We start from the raw sequence: 16,865 nt of genomic DNA, 5'->3' as shown, positions 1-16,865 counted from the left end.
TTATTTCAATTTGAAGCAGATCATCACATAAATTTAAACAGTGATCCTACAAAATAAGACAAGAAAGACTCAATTGCTATTACCCAAAACTATAAACCTGAGGTTCATTGTCTTTTAATCAAATTAAAAACAGTGTTCTGAAAAAAATAAAATAGGAATAATTCTTTTAACTATAAAATGTTAACTCTTACTTTCCTGAAGTTATCTAAATAATTTATCTCACAAATTACAGTCTTTAGTTCTAATTTTCTGAAAAGAAAATGAAGTACTTTATGACCTCTTATTATTGTTGTTATTACTTTTTGCCATGCCTTAAGAAAACTTTTTTTAAAGAAAACTTATTAAATTTATTTTCTTACTTGGGGGTAGATATAAGTACAAAATTATCAAAGCCTAGTTTCTTCAGTTCTGTTGAATGCATTTAAGGAGAAAATTTAATCATCCTCGTTTACAGAGAATGTTTTCAGGATGAGTACTGGTCTCTTTGAACAAGGTGGTCATACCAAATTAGAAGCCAGAAAGCAGAATTTCAGCTGGACTTTCCTGAAAACCACACTGACTGCTGTTCCCTCGATGTACCAATTCTCAAAGTGTTTCATATAAAAGATCTCTCAAAAATTAGATATCAGTAAGGTGAGAGTTTATTCTTCCAGTCCTTATAAATTCCATTTATTTGTCAATTTTCTCTAGAAGTCAACCTAACCCAGCTCACTCTTTTGTTAAAAACCAAATCATGCACACATATAATATGTAAGTATGTCATAAACATGTGCTCAGAATATATGTATATAAACAGACATGAATATCATATATGGATATGCACATATGTATGCAACATATTTGTAAACGTTTCCATTCTTTAGTGTCTATTTAGTTCCTTAGCATCCTGACCTAGATGTGTTAGTATAGATTTAGAAAATATTACTAATCTATAGATTGCTCCTAAGAGTCTCTCAAATTTAACTATTGAGATGATATTTGGGATAATTTATACCCCATTTCACTTTCTTCACAAAAAAATAACCAAAATGTTGGAAATGACAAGAGATTAATATTAAAGCATATTTTCAAAAGTTATTTCTACAGCTATTCTTCAATAACCTTAAATAGATTTTTAAAGATTAAAAATGTAATTAGAATATAAAATTCCACTTGCTTCATAGCTACAGAAAACTGCATCTGATTATTTGAATTTGGTCAAGATTTCTCCTTAATTAACATTTTAAGATTCATTTAAAACATTCTATAAATTCTAGAACATCACTAGACTAAATCAGATTTGAACTGTTAGCATTTTTATTAATCTAACAAATGAAAATTTGGTTTATTTTTATTTCTGTAATGTTTAACTCATGATTTAAAAGTTACCATTGTATTGCCTTGGATCTCTTTATTGGAGTGTAGTCCTGTTTTCTAGCTTTTAAGGAAAAGAAGCAACTATCTCAGTTAATTACTGTTTCATTGCTGCTACCCCAGAGCAAGCACAGTTAAGTGTGCAATGTTCCAGTGTAATTGGCAAGGATTGGGAAGAACCAGGACATATAAATTTGCACTAACAACTTAAGCTAATTGGCAAAATGGAAACGAAGACAAGAATTTAGTGATTACCCTACACTAAAGTCAAAGGAATGGCTGACAGTAAGCACAATCCCAGAACACAAGTTGAACGAATCCTGTGCAAGTTACTAGACACTTTAATTGGGATGGCAAATAAAATAATGCGTTCAGACAGCCTCTGTTTAATCAGCATACACACACAACTGATAGGGAAATATCCATGTCGAAAGAGGTCACAAGAAGTGACAACTCTTTATAGCTCTTTATTTGTATCTAAAATTAGTGAAAGAGGAATCTCTTTTTGAAGGTAGAAAAATGCCTCAAAGCATCATGCTTCATACAAATTAGGAAGACCAATAGTACAGTATTTATGTTAAAAGCCTTAATGATCTGTGGATGTAGCTCAGTGGTAGAGCACTTGCCTAGTATACACAATGCCACAGGTTCAACCCCAGCACGGCAAATGTAAAACTAAGAATAAATAAAAAGCCTCAGTGTACAAAATGTTACCTGAATGACAGTGGATTCTGAGGAGACGTTTCAACCTATTTGGTAACTGAACATTCATATACAAACAAAATCATAAAACACCATAGATCACTGGCAGTACTCTGTTATCAGAAATGATTATTTATTATGATGATGATATCTTTAGTTTGGTTGCCTAAAATCATTAAAGCACAGGTTTGGGGAGGGATCTTTTTTCTTGGCAAAGTTCAACCATGGCAAATCATAAAATGTTGCTACTCTGGACTCACGAGGTGGAGTTCAGTCATAAACAGAACCAGATGCTTCACAGGGAGGCAAGGACCAAGCACTGAGGCCACGAGTATTTGCAGGGCACCCGCCACATCAGCACAGTAAACACGGCCTGTACATTTGACAGCAGCTCAGTGATACATGGGAAATCTCATGAGGCAAAGTGTAGCAAAGAATTCCTCCACAAAATCAATATTGAACTTTATATTTTCTTCATCCAAATATACAGCCATTGTACACTTCACACCTAGCCTCAACCACACAACCAAACCTTTGTGCATCCCTTGAATCCCAGGGACATACTGTTGCTGTCCAGTATCAGATAATAGAAGTTGAGGTCCTGAAGCCTGGCCTCTCTTCTACTCCCCCAGGATCCATCCCTTACTGACTCTGTTGCACTGCACATTCCCTGTGTCTCCAAACCAAAAAACTGCTGCCCACATCCAGAGTCTTCAGGAGCTTCTATGATTTGTTCTTGACTGAGAACAACCCCAGCTGGCAGATGTTTATTCATCGTAGATGAGCTCAGCTTCATGAAGTCCTTCAGTTTTTCTAAAGCAAGAGAGAAATGCGTGGAAGATCCATCCCATCTGGGTATGACCCCTGATGGAGCCTGTTTTCTCATCTATAAAATAAGGATATTAATACATGCCATTCACTGTTAACTGCTGAAGATTATTGTTAAAATTAAATCTTCAGCTCAGTGCCTGCCACTAACTGTCCAAAATCCACTGCTGTAACTATTATCACCTGTCCTCGCAGAACAATTTGCCACAATTCTAGAGTAGGGTTTATGCACTTGTATAAGTCTCCATTGTCATTCTCAAGTAGATAAACAGATATTGTGTCTCCAACATCCAGAATGTGATCACACGTGTACTTAATATATAGAACAGTCAGGAAATGAATCATCCAGGGGACATATTTGATGGTCTTCATATTAGTATTTTGAAATGTTCCCAGTGGAAATTTTCAGTTTTGATTCTTTCCTTTCTATAATCATATGGATGAAATAGAAATAGAACCATGTAGTTCCACAGCAGGGTGATTTAGAAACCAGCATCACCAGGAACTTCTAAAGTAGATGGGGAAGCAGATCTCAAAATTGCATGGTACAAAAGATCTGTCTGGTGGAACCTGGGTGCCACTGAATGTTGAGCTCCTCAGCAGGACCTGTGGCACAATTTGCATGGTAGATGAGCTCATGATCAAAAATTACATACAGAAGGGAACAAACCACCATGGAAATGAATCAGCTGATGCAACAAACGTAAAATTTCATAATCTGAATTACAATTCAAATGCAACCTAATAGTATTTCACATTTTGAATGAGATAAAAGTAAATCTATATTTTGTAAGGCAAAATCAAGATAGGCAGAAACAGAAATACTAGAAGTAAAAACTATAATCAGTCCAATGAACAATCTTACTTTGTGATTTACAGTTTAAACTGTGAATAAAATATGATTAAACAATATGACCTTTCATATTGGATATCTTTTAAAATATACCTGATGCAAGAAAGATTTTCATTTATCTCCTTAGGCATATGCTATGACTTGGATGTTTAATGTCCACCAAAAGCCCATATGTTAATGGGTGACCCTGAGAATCGTCGGACCTACTGAGAAATCCTTAGATCACTGGAAGCATGATCCCCAAGAAGATAGTGGGATGCCAGTCTCTCTGTCTCTGTGTGTCTGTCTCTCTCTGTGTCTCTGGGTCTTTGTCTCTCTCTCTCTCTCTCTCTCCTGGTTCATCACCTGAGGACTTTGACCTTCTACGTACTTCTGCCATGATGCACTGTCCTTCCCAGAGGCCCAAAATAATGTGGTTCCCCATCTTGTACTGTATTGGAATCAGTTGTGTATTAGTTGTGTATTACCTGATTGCTTTGCAACTTTTGAGTCTCATCACAACGTGATATCCATGACTTCTTCATTAGAGATGAGGAGAGAGATGATCTGTTGGAGTCTTCTGGTCTTTAGATATAAGAGGTCAAGGTTCCCAAAGGGTTTGCTGGTTGCAGTCCAGGACTGCATATACAACCTGTGGGATGGTGCCTCAGTCACATAACTGAAGCCTACTACAGTAGCTCACAGAAGAGCATAATCTCCAAGAGCAACTTTTGGGGAACACAAGAGGAACCAAAGTGACCATATTAGGAACAGAGAGGTCCCATCTCAAAGGTGAAACTGAAGGAGAGTCTCATTCCAGTCCTTTTTCCACTGGGTATCAGAAATGTCTTTCAAATAAATAGAAATTGGAAAGAACATCGACATGTTATACAATCTAACATCAGTTGCAAAAGCAAGTACTAGAGAATGCTCTCCAAGGTTAAACAAAATGTATAGCAACAAGTATATCTCATTTTTGGATTTTATCTTACATTTAGGTAACATGAAGGGAATTGCAATTGTACTTTATCATCTGTATCTTGTGGATAGATGTGATTTGTTGATTGTCACCACTCACAGGAAAAGAAACTGAGAAACCTAGTGGTTAAGAGACTTGCTTTGTGTTACCCAATGTATGGATAGAATAGCTTGTTTTCATTTCACAGTTAATATGATGCCTTAAAATAGTACTTGCTCTTAGGGAGAACTGGAGCCAGCAGGATGCTTCCCTTTATAAGAAGCATTCTCAGTGAGACTTAGACAGTCTCCAGCTCTCTGTGCCCAGAACCAAACTGACTCTTTTTCTAGTTGCTCAACCATGACCTCTTCTTTCCTTTCAGTTCCAGTCTAGCACCAAACTCTGCCAATTCTGCTTCCTTGATGCCTTTGATGCCTCCGAGTACTTCTTCTCTCCTCCCCAGTGGTTCCATCATGGTTAGACCTCCTGTCTTGGTTACTTTTCTCTCATGGCTGAGACAAAATACTTGACACCCAAAATTAAGGAAGGAAAGGTTTATTTAGCTCACAGGCTGTGGAGGTTTCAGGCCATACTTGGCTTGCTCCAAGACAGGGTGGCACATGGCAGAAGACAACAGTTCATGGCAGTGGAAGATAGCAAAAGCAGCAAGAGCACAAGGGAGGAGTGGCAGAGAAGAGCAAGCCTCTTTCCCTCCCTTATATTATAAGCAGGCTCCCCCACCCAGGGGGCGTGTAGCTCTCACATAATATCCATGCCCTCCTCTTACATAGGCTCAGGATGAATACAAAGAAAGCACACTGGCTCCCTGCTGAGTCACATCGTTAACCTTCTAAACTTCTCAAGTGGATACAATAAAAAACATCCCAGAAGGGTAAGGCCATGTCCTTTTTACCTCAAGATGTAGAACTGCTGAGTCACTTAGCTAAACCTCTAGACTCCCCAAGTTAACACAATGTATCAGTCGTAACATCTCCATAATCTCTTGCCTGGATTACAGGCATTCTGGATTCAGGCTGGTTCTGTCCAACATATTTCCCACTCTGAAATGACTAAAGGTTTTCAGTAAGCTCGGCATTATGTCCTATTTCTGAAATGGTGTAGAGAGAAATACCCATTCTCCTCTTCCCCTTGCTCTGGACTCCCTTTGTTCCCAGCATGTTGCATGATTTCAGTTCCTCTGCTCCACCACGCACTTTCATCCTCCCGGCCCAGGTCTGTTCTGTTCCTGCTGACATAAACATGCTCCCTTTTTCTATCCTTTCTACTAGCCAACTCCTGTTCATACTTCAAAGCTAAGCTGAGCTGTTATTTGCTCTGAGAAATCCTGTAATATTGTATTTTCTCTGACCTGCTTGTATTCCCAACCCGACTGCATGTGTTACAAAGGAATGTGTCTGAGTGACCTACCACTAAATCCCTAGTATCTTGCAGTGCCTGATAAGTATTTTTTCTTTATGCAATATTTTAATATTTTTGTTTAAAGTTTTATAAAAGAATTACAAAACCTGTCCATCCTCCCCATAGATAATCACAATGTTGCTCTACAACAGCATTAATGCATTTATTTTACATAAATCATATCATACATTGGCCTGTTAAGTCTGATTTTTTTACCCAGATTCATACATATTGTTGCAAGTGATTTTAGATCATCCATTCTCACTGCAATAATGCCCAATAAATTTTTATTAAATGAAGATAATTAATGAAGCAATGATCACCAAACTCCAAAAGAAGAAATAAGCATCCACATTTCACAAAAGAAATGGCCCTACCCTGCTCTTCTGTCTAAATCTCCTCAAGTTACAAGAGATATAAGAAATAATATAACAGAATCGGTCACATGACCCTCCCTCTTGTCGCAATAGTAAACTGAAACATCAGCGGCACACCTTTCCCATTGTTTTACTTTTAAGGTGTGCCCTCTCCATAATTAGAATCACAGAGCCAGGTGCAATGGGCCTCAGGTGAGTTCTAGGATGGTCATTAGAACACAAGCAAGCAATCCAGACATTAAATGTGGAGTTACTTCCTGTTTTTGTGCTTCACTATATCCCTTTTCATATGCCAAGTGGTCTATGAATCCCATCTGTCAGATTAAGGAAGTACAGTACAGTGCAAGCAAAGGAAGCAAATTGAAAGTGATAAAAAAACAACAGAGGCAGAGTACAGGAGCAGAGGGATGATTCATTGAGAGTATCAGGTGGCAATCCTGGGAGGATGGCTTTCCTTCTGAACTCAAGTTTCCAGTGAAAATCACCTGAAGAGAATTCTGGTGGCTGGGATCCTTCCCAAACCAGTTATTTTTAGGATGGCCAGGGGTGGAGAGCAGGCATCAGTATTTTTTCAAAGCTCTCCAGGTGATTCTGACATGGAACTGGTATCAGAACCACTGATTTAAAACAAAGACCACAGTGAGACAATAAACAGACACACCTGAAGTTGTTCCCAAACTTTATTATGAGGAAAAGTCACCTGGAGAACTTGTTTAAATTGTGGATTTTCTCAAACCCACCCACACCACCCCCCAGAGAGCAGATTCAGTTGATCTGGGTGAGCCTTAGGACTCTCCACTTGTCACAGTCTCTCCAGTGATCCCAAAAAAAGACAAACCCTAGGGACAAGATGGTTAATAAGGGATGAAGAAGGAAAGGAGAAGTGGAACTTCATCGATGAGGAAGTTCTGCCTAGCCCTGATCCAGAGCGAGCACACTAAAACTCAGACCTCAAAAAGGTAACAGATTCATTTTCTCTTAAAATATAGAACACTAGAAATTCAGTGTTTATTAAAATTTCACTTTCTGGTCAATTTAAATTTTTCTAAAAGCATGTGAGTACTACTGGATGGGCACCAGTGACTTATTCACCTTACACAGAAGCAAACCCATTGGGCCACCCTGAAGCGAACACACAACTGCATATGTTCTACAACACACAGCTTTCTAAACTTATCTAATACTGAATAAGCATCTTCTAAAATTAACACGAGAGAATGTTTAGAAAGGCCAAAGCAAAGCCTATTTGAATGAACAAGGGCATGGGGGACAGGGGTGGAGGGAGTAAATGGCCTTTAGAATTCTTTTCATTATGAGATGAAGAACTCAACCTGAGAACTTCAGACTTTTTTCCCCCTCTTACAACCTGCTAAATCATTCAGTGGTCTGCTTCCACATTCCAAGGAATTGCAATGTAAAAATTGTTACAGAAAGAAACGATTGCACAAAATATTAGTCCCCAAAATTTAGATGAAGAGTACAAACTTAAGCCTGGGTAGGGAGTCCTAGACATAAATAAGGAGCCATGGGGGAAATCACATCGCTGACACCTGTGTGAACTCCAGCACATCACTCAGTCTTTCTGGATCATGGTTTCCTTGCCTGTAAATTAAAGCTTCTAATAATAGCTACCATTTACTGAACTCCTGTGCAGCAGTACTTTTGTGCATACTTTTATACAGTAACTCTATTAGAGACTTTTCCCCCAAGTTAGAGATGAAAAAAGTGAGACTCCAAGAGACCAGGTAATGAACACAAGGTAAAGCTTGTAAGTGGCAAAAAAGAGTCCAGTTTCAGCACGTTTGAAGTGTTGCAGTGCAGGGCCCACATCTTGCTCACCGTCGCTGGACCTGGGTCCAGTGACAGCAGGTGCTCAGTGCATTTCTTAAGCCATTCAGTCAACATAACCCCAAAGCTATGTTCTTTCTCATTCCAATTATTCTATGTGCATCAAGAAATGGACACTGGTGTTAATCTCCCAGAACAAAGTTTGTGGAACTGAGATTAGAAACATCTGAAAAGTTCAGGATTTTGTTTCAGATGAGTGGAAGGGGAGATGCAGTGGATTTATTAGGTGGCAGTTTGCTCTAGTTACCAGATAATAGAATGTTGACGAGTCCCCACCTTCTTAATCTTGTTACTTTAACGCCGGTCAGCTAATCTCACTTTCCTCATCTGAGAGGCGTTGTGAATCCAAAGATCCCCAAGGTTCACTCAGATATTAAATCTCTACAGTAAACATTCCTTTCTTAGTGTAATAAAAAGACTATCCACATCTCTATTTTAAATATCCCCAACATCCACTTATAAGGAGAAAACCTGTATAATCTATACAAAGGCTTGTAAACAGAATTGACCATTCATACTTTTTGGATATTATATTTATCCAAGGATCTGCATTCTCTCCATTCTATTTATGTTTAGTTTGTGGGTAATCTCTGATTCAGTGACAGGGAGTGGAAATCAAATACTATATTCTGAGTGAGAAAAATAGTTTCATTTCACTCAGCACTTTTGAGTTCTCTTTTTACCAAAATCACCCAACAGAACACTTAGAAAACTGCAAAGAAACACTTTGCTAGAGACACAGCATGTTCAGGAAATGGGAAGGGCCAAGGGGTCAAAAATTACTTGAGATTTAGAACACATTTGTACTTAAAAATTGTGGACCTGGGTTAGCTACACAGTAATTCTTAAAATAATCAGAAAAAACAGAAATGGGAACCTGAAGATTCCTCTAGATCACCTAGGAGCGGGACTCCTATCTGACTTCAGGAGGTAGCAATTCTTTCTCTGTCAACTATCCAATCTCCTGTTCTTTTTCATTCTACTTGTCTCTTTTACCTACATTGCATACCTACTATGTGCACCCAATAGTGGAAATCAAAGAACAAATTTTTAAAAGTGTCTAAATTTGGGAAAGGTGAAAATAACAGGAAGACACACAGATAATCAGACATCATAAAATATATTGGTACTAAAAAGCCAGTCTGGGGACAAGTGCAGCTGGGTTTTAACCCCTGCTCTACTAACCATGTAAAGTTGGGCACGGTATTTAATTTCTCTGAGTTTAGTTTCCTTAGATTCAATAAATAAATGCTGCTGCTGCTGCTGCTGCTGCTGCTGATAATGATGATAATGATGATGATGACATCTAAGTCATAAACTTACTATAATGACTTAATATAGGTAAATGCCAATTGTGTATTTGGTACTCTCCCAAATGATAGCTGTTCTGGTAAGTAGAGATGAAGGGTTAAAATCCATTTTAACCAGGTTGTGGTCATAGACTTCCTAGGTTCTTAACTGACTACACTGCTGTCTTGGTTACTTTTCTCTCGTTACTGAGACAGAATACCTGAGGCCCAAAATTAAGGAAGGAAAGGTTTATTTAGCTTACAGTTTGTGGAGGTTTCAGTCCATACATTGCAGATTACAAGGCAGGCTGGCACATGGCAGAGGGCTACAGCTGATGGCAGCAGAACACAGCAAAGCAACAAGCACACACCAGGGTGGAATGGCCTCAGGCACCCTTTTCCTCTCCCTTACATATGCAAACTATCCACCCCAGGGCGGGTGCAGCTCTCACACCTATAATCAATCAAACTCTAAAAGCCTGCCCCATGGCCACATGAGGCTTTGGGGGGACACCCAGACACAAACCATAACAACTGCCCTTAACACAAAAGAGCACTTATTTCTTCTTAAAATTCACTTGGTTTTGCTACTATCACAATAGCCTTGTTGGCTGTTTGTTCCTTGAACTTATTGAAAAGCTGTCTTCTGGTTTGGTGCTCTTTTTTCCCCTTATTGCTTCAAGACTCTCCCTACTTCTAGTCCTTGCATCTTGAATATCATGTCTTGACTGTATTTCCTCTTGGGCCATTTCCACGTCTGTGCTACTGCCTTTATCTCTACTCCTAGAGCTGAATGGACCTCCCAAATGAAGTGGCTGAGCACACCAAAGGCTGGTGCCACAAAGGTTATAGCATGGTCCAGAGACAAGATACTAGAAATTAAAAGAAAGAGCTTGAGTTCATCACAGGAAAAGGCCCTCTTGGCTAACTGAGGGCTCCTTCTATGTACTAGGGCAACACTGCCATGGAAATCTTCCAACATCATAGCCTATATTCTTTTGTTTCTGTCTTCTGCTTCTCCCTAATAGATACTGCTAGTGCTTCTCTGCAGGAATCCTTTTGTATACCCAGGAATATATTAACCACCTCTCTCCAAAGCTATTTTCATCAACCTATCTTCTTGCTAATAAATTCAGTAGTCTGTTTTTCTACAGTAATAATGCATGTAAAAGTGCATAACACTTTGCCAGGCAAATAAAGAGTTTCACTAACAGCCCTGCATCAACTCCAGCTATTTTTGGAGACCATATGAATGGTTTTATCTGTTCACTGGCATCCACTGGCATGGGGGTGAGTGCTGTTGCCATTTGCAAGTGGTGATTCCACATATTCCTTGTTTGCCTCCTGTACATATTCCCAGAGACAGCACTCCTTCTCCATTTCCCCTTTAAAGAGACACTTTTGACTGTCCTTCACACTGTACAAAGATTCCTTAGAACCTTAAGAGCCAGAAAGGAAAACAACTACCCCTAAATTGTAGATCAAGGTGCAGGATATGAATAATACACCATATCCAAACTACAGGAAAACTCATGAGAAAAATAAGCACTGTTCTAAACAGTGACTTCTTTCTGTAGAACAAAGAATTTTTTTTAATTGCACAGTTAGATCCTGGTCTCTTGGTTGGAAAGATAGTGAGATTTATAGTTCCCTAAGATTTATATCTTCTTAACTACAAATCTCAGAACCTAGTTGCATTCCCAGGTGTAGATCATTCAACAAATATTTATTGAGAGCGTGCTATTGTGACAGCACAGTGCTAGAGCTTTCAGGAGACTTCTAGTCTGTTAAAGACTGCACAAGCATGCGAGTTATGCACATAATCATATTCTGGTAAAATATACAGAAAAGTCTATGCCATTATAAGGATTGAGAAAAGCAGGAGTTTGTGTGTATTTAGAAAGATACAAGAATCTTCTCAAACAGACTGCTATTTGAACTGGAAAGAAGGGTAAGATTTATGACAGGTAAAGATGTGGAGAAAGTTTTATAGTCTGAGAGTAGTGGGTACCAAGAAGGAACATGAGGTCCTGCATAGGGAACAGTGAATTGTCTGGCTGAATGAAGATGTACAATGTCTGCAGGAGTAAAATAAGAAAATCTCAGGGACAGAGGTGAAGGTCAGGACAGGAGTGGCCTTATTTTCCTAATTAACACAATTAGTTTTAGTTTAGTAGTAAGTGAAAATCCACTGAAGGATTTTGAATATCCATGATCTGCACCATGCTTTTATGGAACCAATTTCCCACAGGTTAAAAATTTGCTTGTGAGGGGCTGGGGGTTTAGCTCAGCGGCAAAGCACCTGCCTGCCAAGTGCAAGGTCCTGAGTTCGGTTCCCGGTACTGGAGAAAATAAAAAAAAAAAAAAAAAATTTGCTTGTGGTTTGAGGTCTTTGCCATTTTTTTGCTGGAATTATTAGCATGATAATCTGTATCCTCTTCAAAACTAATTACCTGGTATAAGCATATGATTTACTATGATAACTATTATTTAACCTTCAAAACTCTGTTGTGATCATTCTTTATTAATATTTTCTCCTATTGTGTTGTGATCTCAAAGGCAGAGGCTATACTTTGCCAACTGTGTGCCTGGCCTTCATATAACATTTACAGGTATTGGGTTCATTGTGACATGTGATTCATGCAGTGAATAAATGAAAACATTTAGGCAGGAAAGCCAAGCAGCAGGCTATGGAAGGGAACAAATAAGACACAAAACTTGGGTTGAGATTACCTTATTGGGAGTGGACCCAAAACTGTTGCATAAATGTTAAGATCTGGATCATTTTCTAAAATGATAATGAAAACTACAACCTTCTTTCTCCTTCATGAGCTTCAGAACAATGTAGTAAATAATGACTGGTAAGCAACATAGAAAGCATCCTTTACTCACTTGCCATGTATATCCATGCTTAGGTTCAAAAGGTATACACCAGTGTATGCACATAAACACACTATTCTTGATGCTGGGTTAACCACCAGTTAGGAATGAAAGTAAAAGAATATTAGTGACAGAAATACAAGGAGAACCAGAAAAAGAAAATGAATAACATATTTTTTTAAAAAAAAAACAGTAAAGCCTTAAGAAAGAGTAATGATTAACAAAACGTGCTCATAGTCACGATACAGCCAGTAATCGAATATTTTCACCATCCAAAAAGGTTTAAATTATCAGTAGAAATAGAAAAAAATCCTAAGAATAGCTAAAATCCAAAATAGACAAGATATACTGGCAAGGAAATGGAATAACAGCAACTCTCATTCATTGCTGGGGCAATACAAAAAAAGTATAACCACTTGGAAGCCTGTTGAGAGTTTCTTAGAAAATTATAGATATTTTTATTATATGATCCAGTAATTGCACTCTGTTATTTACTCAAAAATTCAAAATGTACATCCACACAAAATCCTGTGCATCAATGTTCATGGCAGGTTTGTTCATAATTGCCCAAACTTGGGAGCAACTGTGATGTTCTTCAGTAGGTGAAGAGGTCAACACTGATAGATCCATATGATGGAAAATAATTCCACAATAAAAAGAAATGAGGTATCAAAGCACAAAAAGATATGAAGGAAACATAGGAATGCATATTGCTGTGTAGAAGAAGCCAATCTTGAAGGGCTATATATCGTTATGATTTCATCTATACAAGATTCTGAAAAGTAAAATTACAGAGACAATGAAAAGATCAGAAGTTGCCAGTAGTTCAGAGGAGGAAAGAGCAGGAAATAAGGAAAGAAAATAGGTAGTGCACAGAAAATCTTTAGGCAGTGAAACTCCCCCTCTGCTACTGCTGTGATAGGTACATGTCATGCGTCTGCTAATCCACACAGAATGTACAATACAAAAAGCAGGAACCCCAATGTAAACTAAGAATTTGATTAATAACCCTGCACCCTTGGTATACACTTGCACTAGATTCAAAGTAATTAAGTTTTGTAGTTTGTTACCATCAAAACAAAACTCAAAAGAACAGAATGATAGTTACAACTATCAGCTGTCTCACAAACAACAAACATGTTATAATTCAGATATAAGACTTATTTAATAGCACAGGTACAGAACAAGATGGAAAAATAAGAGAGTTCTAGCTTCATTTTACCACATGGAAAAATACAAGTAGCAACTGTCCACAGGTAAGAATACCCTCCCAGAACTCATGAATCCAGGAGAGAGACCTCCTTGGACCACAGACCTGATATAAAACTTAGTCAAATGGCATGAAGAATGACTTGCATTGACCACACTGCCTCTCCCTCAACTACAGAGCCATCCACAGAGAATTTCCTGGGAATTGCAGTTTCTACAGTGAGAAATGCAAATTCAAGGTGAGCATTCAGCTTCCCCACTATTCTGGGATGCTGTGCAAGAGACTCACTCCTGTCTTGCCCGCAGGAAACATTGGGAGTATCTACCGGCATACGCCACCAGAGACCAGTCAGAAATGAAGAACAGGGTAAGGGCTCATACTGAACTTGATGTTGGTGCAGTGTTCTTAGTGGTTGCTCTGTCTTTCAGTCAATGGAGGCATCACAGAAGAAAAACAAGCCAACAGCATCCCACTGAGGGAAACATGGTCCATGGTCTTCCAGGCTTGAAACCTCAGCCAGGTTCCCCACATTCCCCACACAACCTGGGTGTTCCTATATCTTCTCTAGACAGAGGTAGCTGCAGTTCAGTAATTACAATAGAAGGAGTATCTGACCCCCATTTAATTCCAATTACAGGGTTACAACTCCACCAAACCTCCGTGCTCCACCTCAGGCTCCCCAAAGACAGAATGTAAGTCCATTTCCACGTATATCTGAAGCATAACTTCTAGCCACACCTACCCATGTGTCTGAGCAGCAAACCTAGAGACATTACTAACCTCAGACACCATCACATGGCCCAACCACAGATTTCAATCAATAGCACCTCCCAATAGGGAAGACAGCAAGTAGCCCTGCCTGATTAGAAATAATCACTGAGCTTAGCCAGCAGCCATACCTAACAAAAGAACTCACCCTGTGATCTTAACAGCGTGGAGCACAGTTGTCAATATCATTCAACTGCAGAGAACAAGAAGTAGCCCAGTCCAGCTAGAGAACCTTGCCTGTCCAGCATTAGCAGGGAGCTCATCCAGATTCCCAGGTAGAATAAATAGTGAAATCTACCACTACCAAATAATAAAGGGCCATAAAAAGTGGCCTCTCTCCTCCAATGTGCAAGTATCAATGCAAGGACAGAAAAACTATAAAAAATCATGGAACTATGTCATTACCAAAGAAACCAATAAAGCTCCAGTGCTGTAGAAATGAAGACCTATGAGATTCTGGTGAATTCAGAATAACCCTCTTAAAGAATTTCAGGAAACCACCAGAAAACAAGGATAGAAAATGGTATAAAATTCAGAAAACAATTCTTGAACAAAACAAGTTTGGCCAAAAGATAGAAACAAAAAATTAAAATCATAAAAAGAAAGAATACAATAACTGAACCAAAAAAAATAATCAATGCAAAGTTCCTATGTTATTTTTTAACAGAAATCGGCGGCGGGGGGGGGAGGGGTTCTTTAAATGTTTACGGAAACACCCAAGATACCAAACCAGAAAAACAATGTGGGGTAAAAAGAACAAAGCGGGAGGCATCACACCCTCTGATTTCTTACAAAAGTGATTGTAAGAAAAAACAGCATGATACTGACACAAAAACAGACACTTTGATTAATGGGACAAAATAGAAAACAGCAATAAACCCCATGCCTTTACATTTAACTGATTCGTGACAAAGGTGCTATGAAGGCACAGCGGACAAAGGACAGTGTCTTCAGCAAACGGCATGGGGAAAATTGAATAGCTACATACTGAAGAATGAAATTAGACCCTTATTTTATGCCACATGAAAATCTACTCAAAATTGATGAAAAATTTAAATATATGACTTGAAACTGGAAGGTTATTAGAAGAAAATGGGGGAGGTCTTCATGACAAGGGTCTTGGCAAAGATATTTTTATATGACGAAAAACACAACAAAAGCAAAATTAGGTAAGCGGGATGGTGCCAAACCTAAAAACTTCTGCACAGCCAAGGAATAATTAACCAAGTGAATAGACATCCCACAGAATGGGAGAAAATATTTGCAAACCACACATTTGATAAGGGGTTAATATACAAAATGTGTGAAAACCACAAACAACTCATAGCAAGAAAATATTTAACTTAAAAACAGGCACGAGTCCTGAACAGACATTGTCAGAAAAAATCATATAGACAACCAATAAGTACATGCAAAATGTTCTCTATCACAATCATTAGAGAAGTTGTTATGGTTTGTATCTAGATGTCCCCCCAAAGCCTTAAGCAGTCATAGGGTTTTTTTGGTTTTTTTGAAGGCAGCTGAGTCTAGAGTGTGTGATGCTGGGATTAAGTGTGTGTGATCCATTCACTGATTAGTTCAGTACCGCCTTAATCCCAGCAGCCTAGATAGAGTATAAAAGGGACAGGAAGATGCTGTTAAGGTCACTTGCTTGCTTTTACTGTCTTCTGCTCCCATGAACTGTTCTCTGCCATTTGCCATTCTACCTTGGAGTCAGCTGATTATAAAATGAAACTTCCATAAACTATTAACTAAATGAACTTCTAGTCCCTTAATGTCAGGCATCAGATATTTTGACTCAGCAACAAGAAAAATAGCTAAAAGAAATTTATAATAAAAATATGTTAAAGTCACACCTGTTAGAATAGCCTTTATCAAAAACACGAAAAATCCATGCATGGTGGTGCAAGCCTATAATCCCAGTACTCAGGAGGCTGAGGCAAGAGGATCACTGCAAGTTCAAGGCCATCCTGGCTACAAAGTGAGTTCAAGGTCAGCCTGAACTGCATAACAAAACCCTGTTTCAAAAAGACAAAAACAATTAATTAAAAAAAATAAAAGGACCATGAAAAATAAATGTTTCAAGAATACAGAAAATGGAAATCCTTACATGTAGTTGATGAATATAACTTAATGCATCCATTATGGAAAATGATATTGAAATTCCTTTTATAGCCAAAAATAGAACAAATCTGGGACCCAATAATTCCACTTCCAGATATACTGTCAGAGAAGGTTGATTAATATGTCAAAGAGATATTTCCACTTCCATGCTCATAGTAACATTATTCAAACTTGCCATCGGTCTAAATGTCCATCCACCAATTAATGGATAAAGAAAACGGAATACTATGAGGCCTTAAAGGGGTGGGAATTCCTGTCATATGTGACAAAATAGATG

The 16,865-nt window shown here is 38.4% G+C and overlaps 1 long non-coding RNA gene across 1 annotated transcript in view; it reads right to left on the bottom strand.

Annotated features, from left to right (window-relative positions):
• Positions 1–2,765: 2,765 nt before the first annotated feature.
• Positions 2,766–16,865, bottom strand: part of LOC106150305 — a 103,406-nt gene continuing 89,306 nt past the window's right edge. Inside the window, exon 3 of the long non-coding RNA XR_001237041.1 lies at positions 2,766–2,868. This is a non-coding gene — a long non-coding RNA (uncharacterized LOC106150305). The remainder of the gene's footprint in view (positions 2,869–16,865) is intronic.

This window comes from Chinchilla lanigera, unplaced genomic scaffold, assembly GCF_000276665.1.
Source record: "Chinchilla lanigera isolate Chin_1 unplaced genomic scaffold, ChiLan1.0 scaffold00070, whole genome shotgun sequence".
In the NCBI taxonomy this organism is placed as follows: Eukaryota; Metazoa; Chordata; class Mammalia; order Rodentia; family Chinchillidae; genus Chinchilla; species Chinchilla lanigera.
The sequence above is the reverse complement of the archived record's forward strand: the minus strand, read 5'-3'. Positions and strand labels throughout refer to the sequence as shown.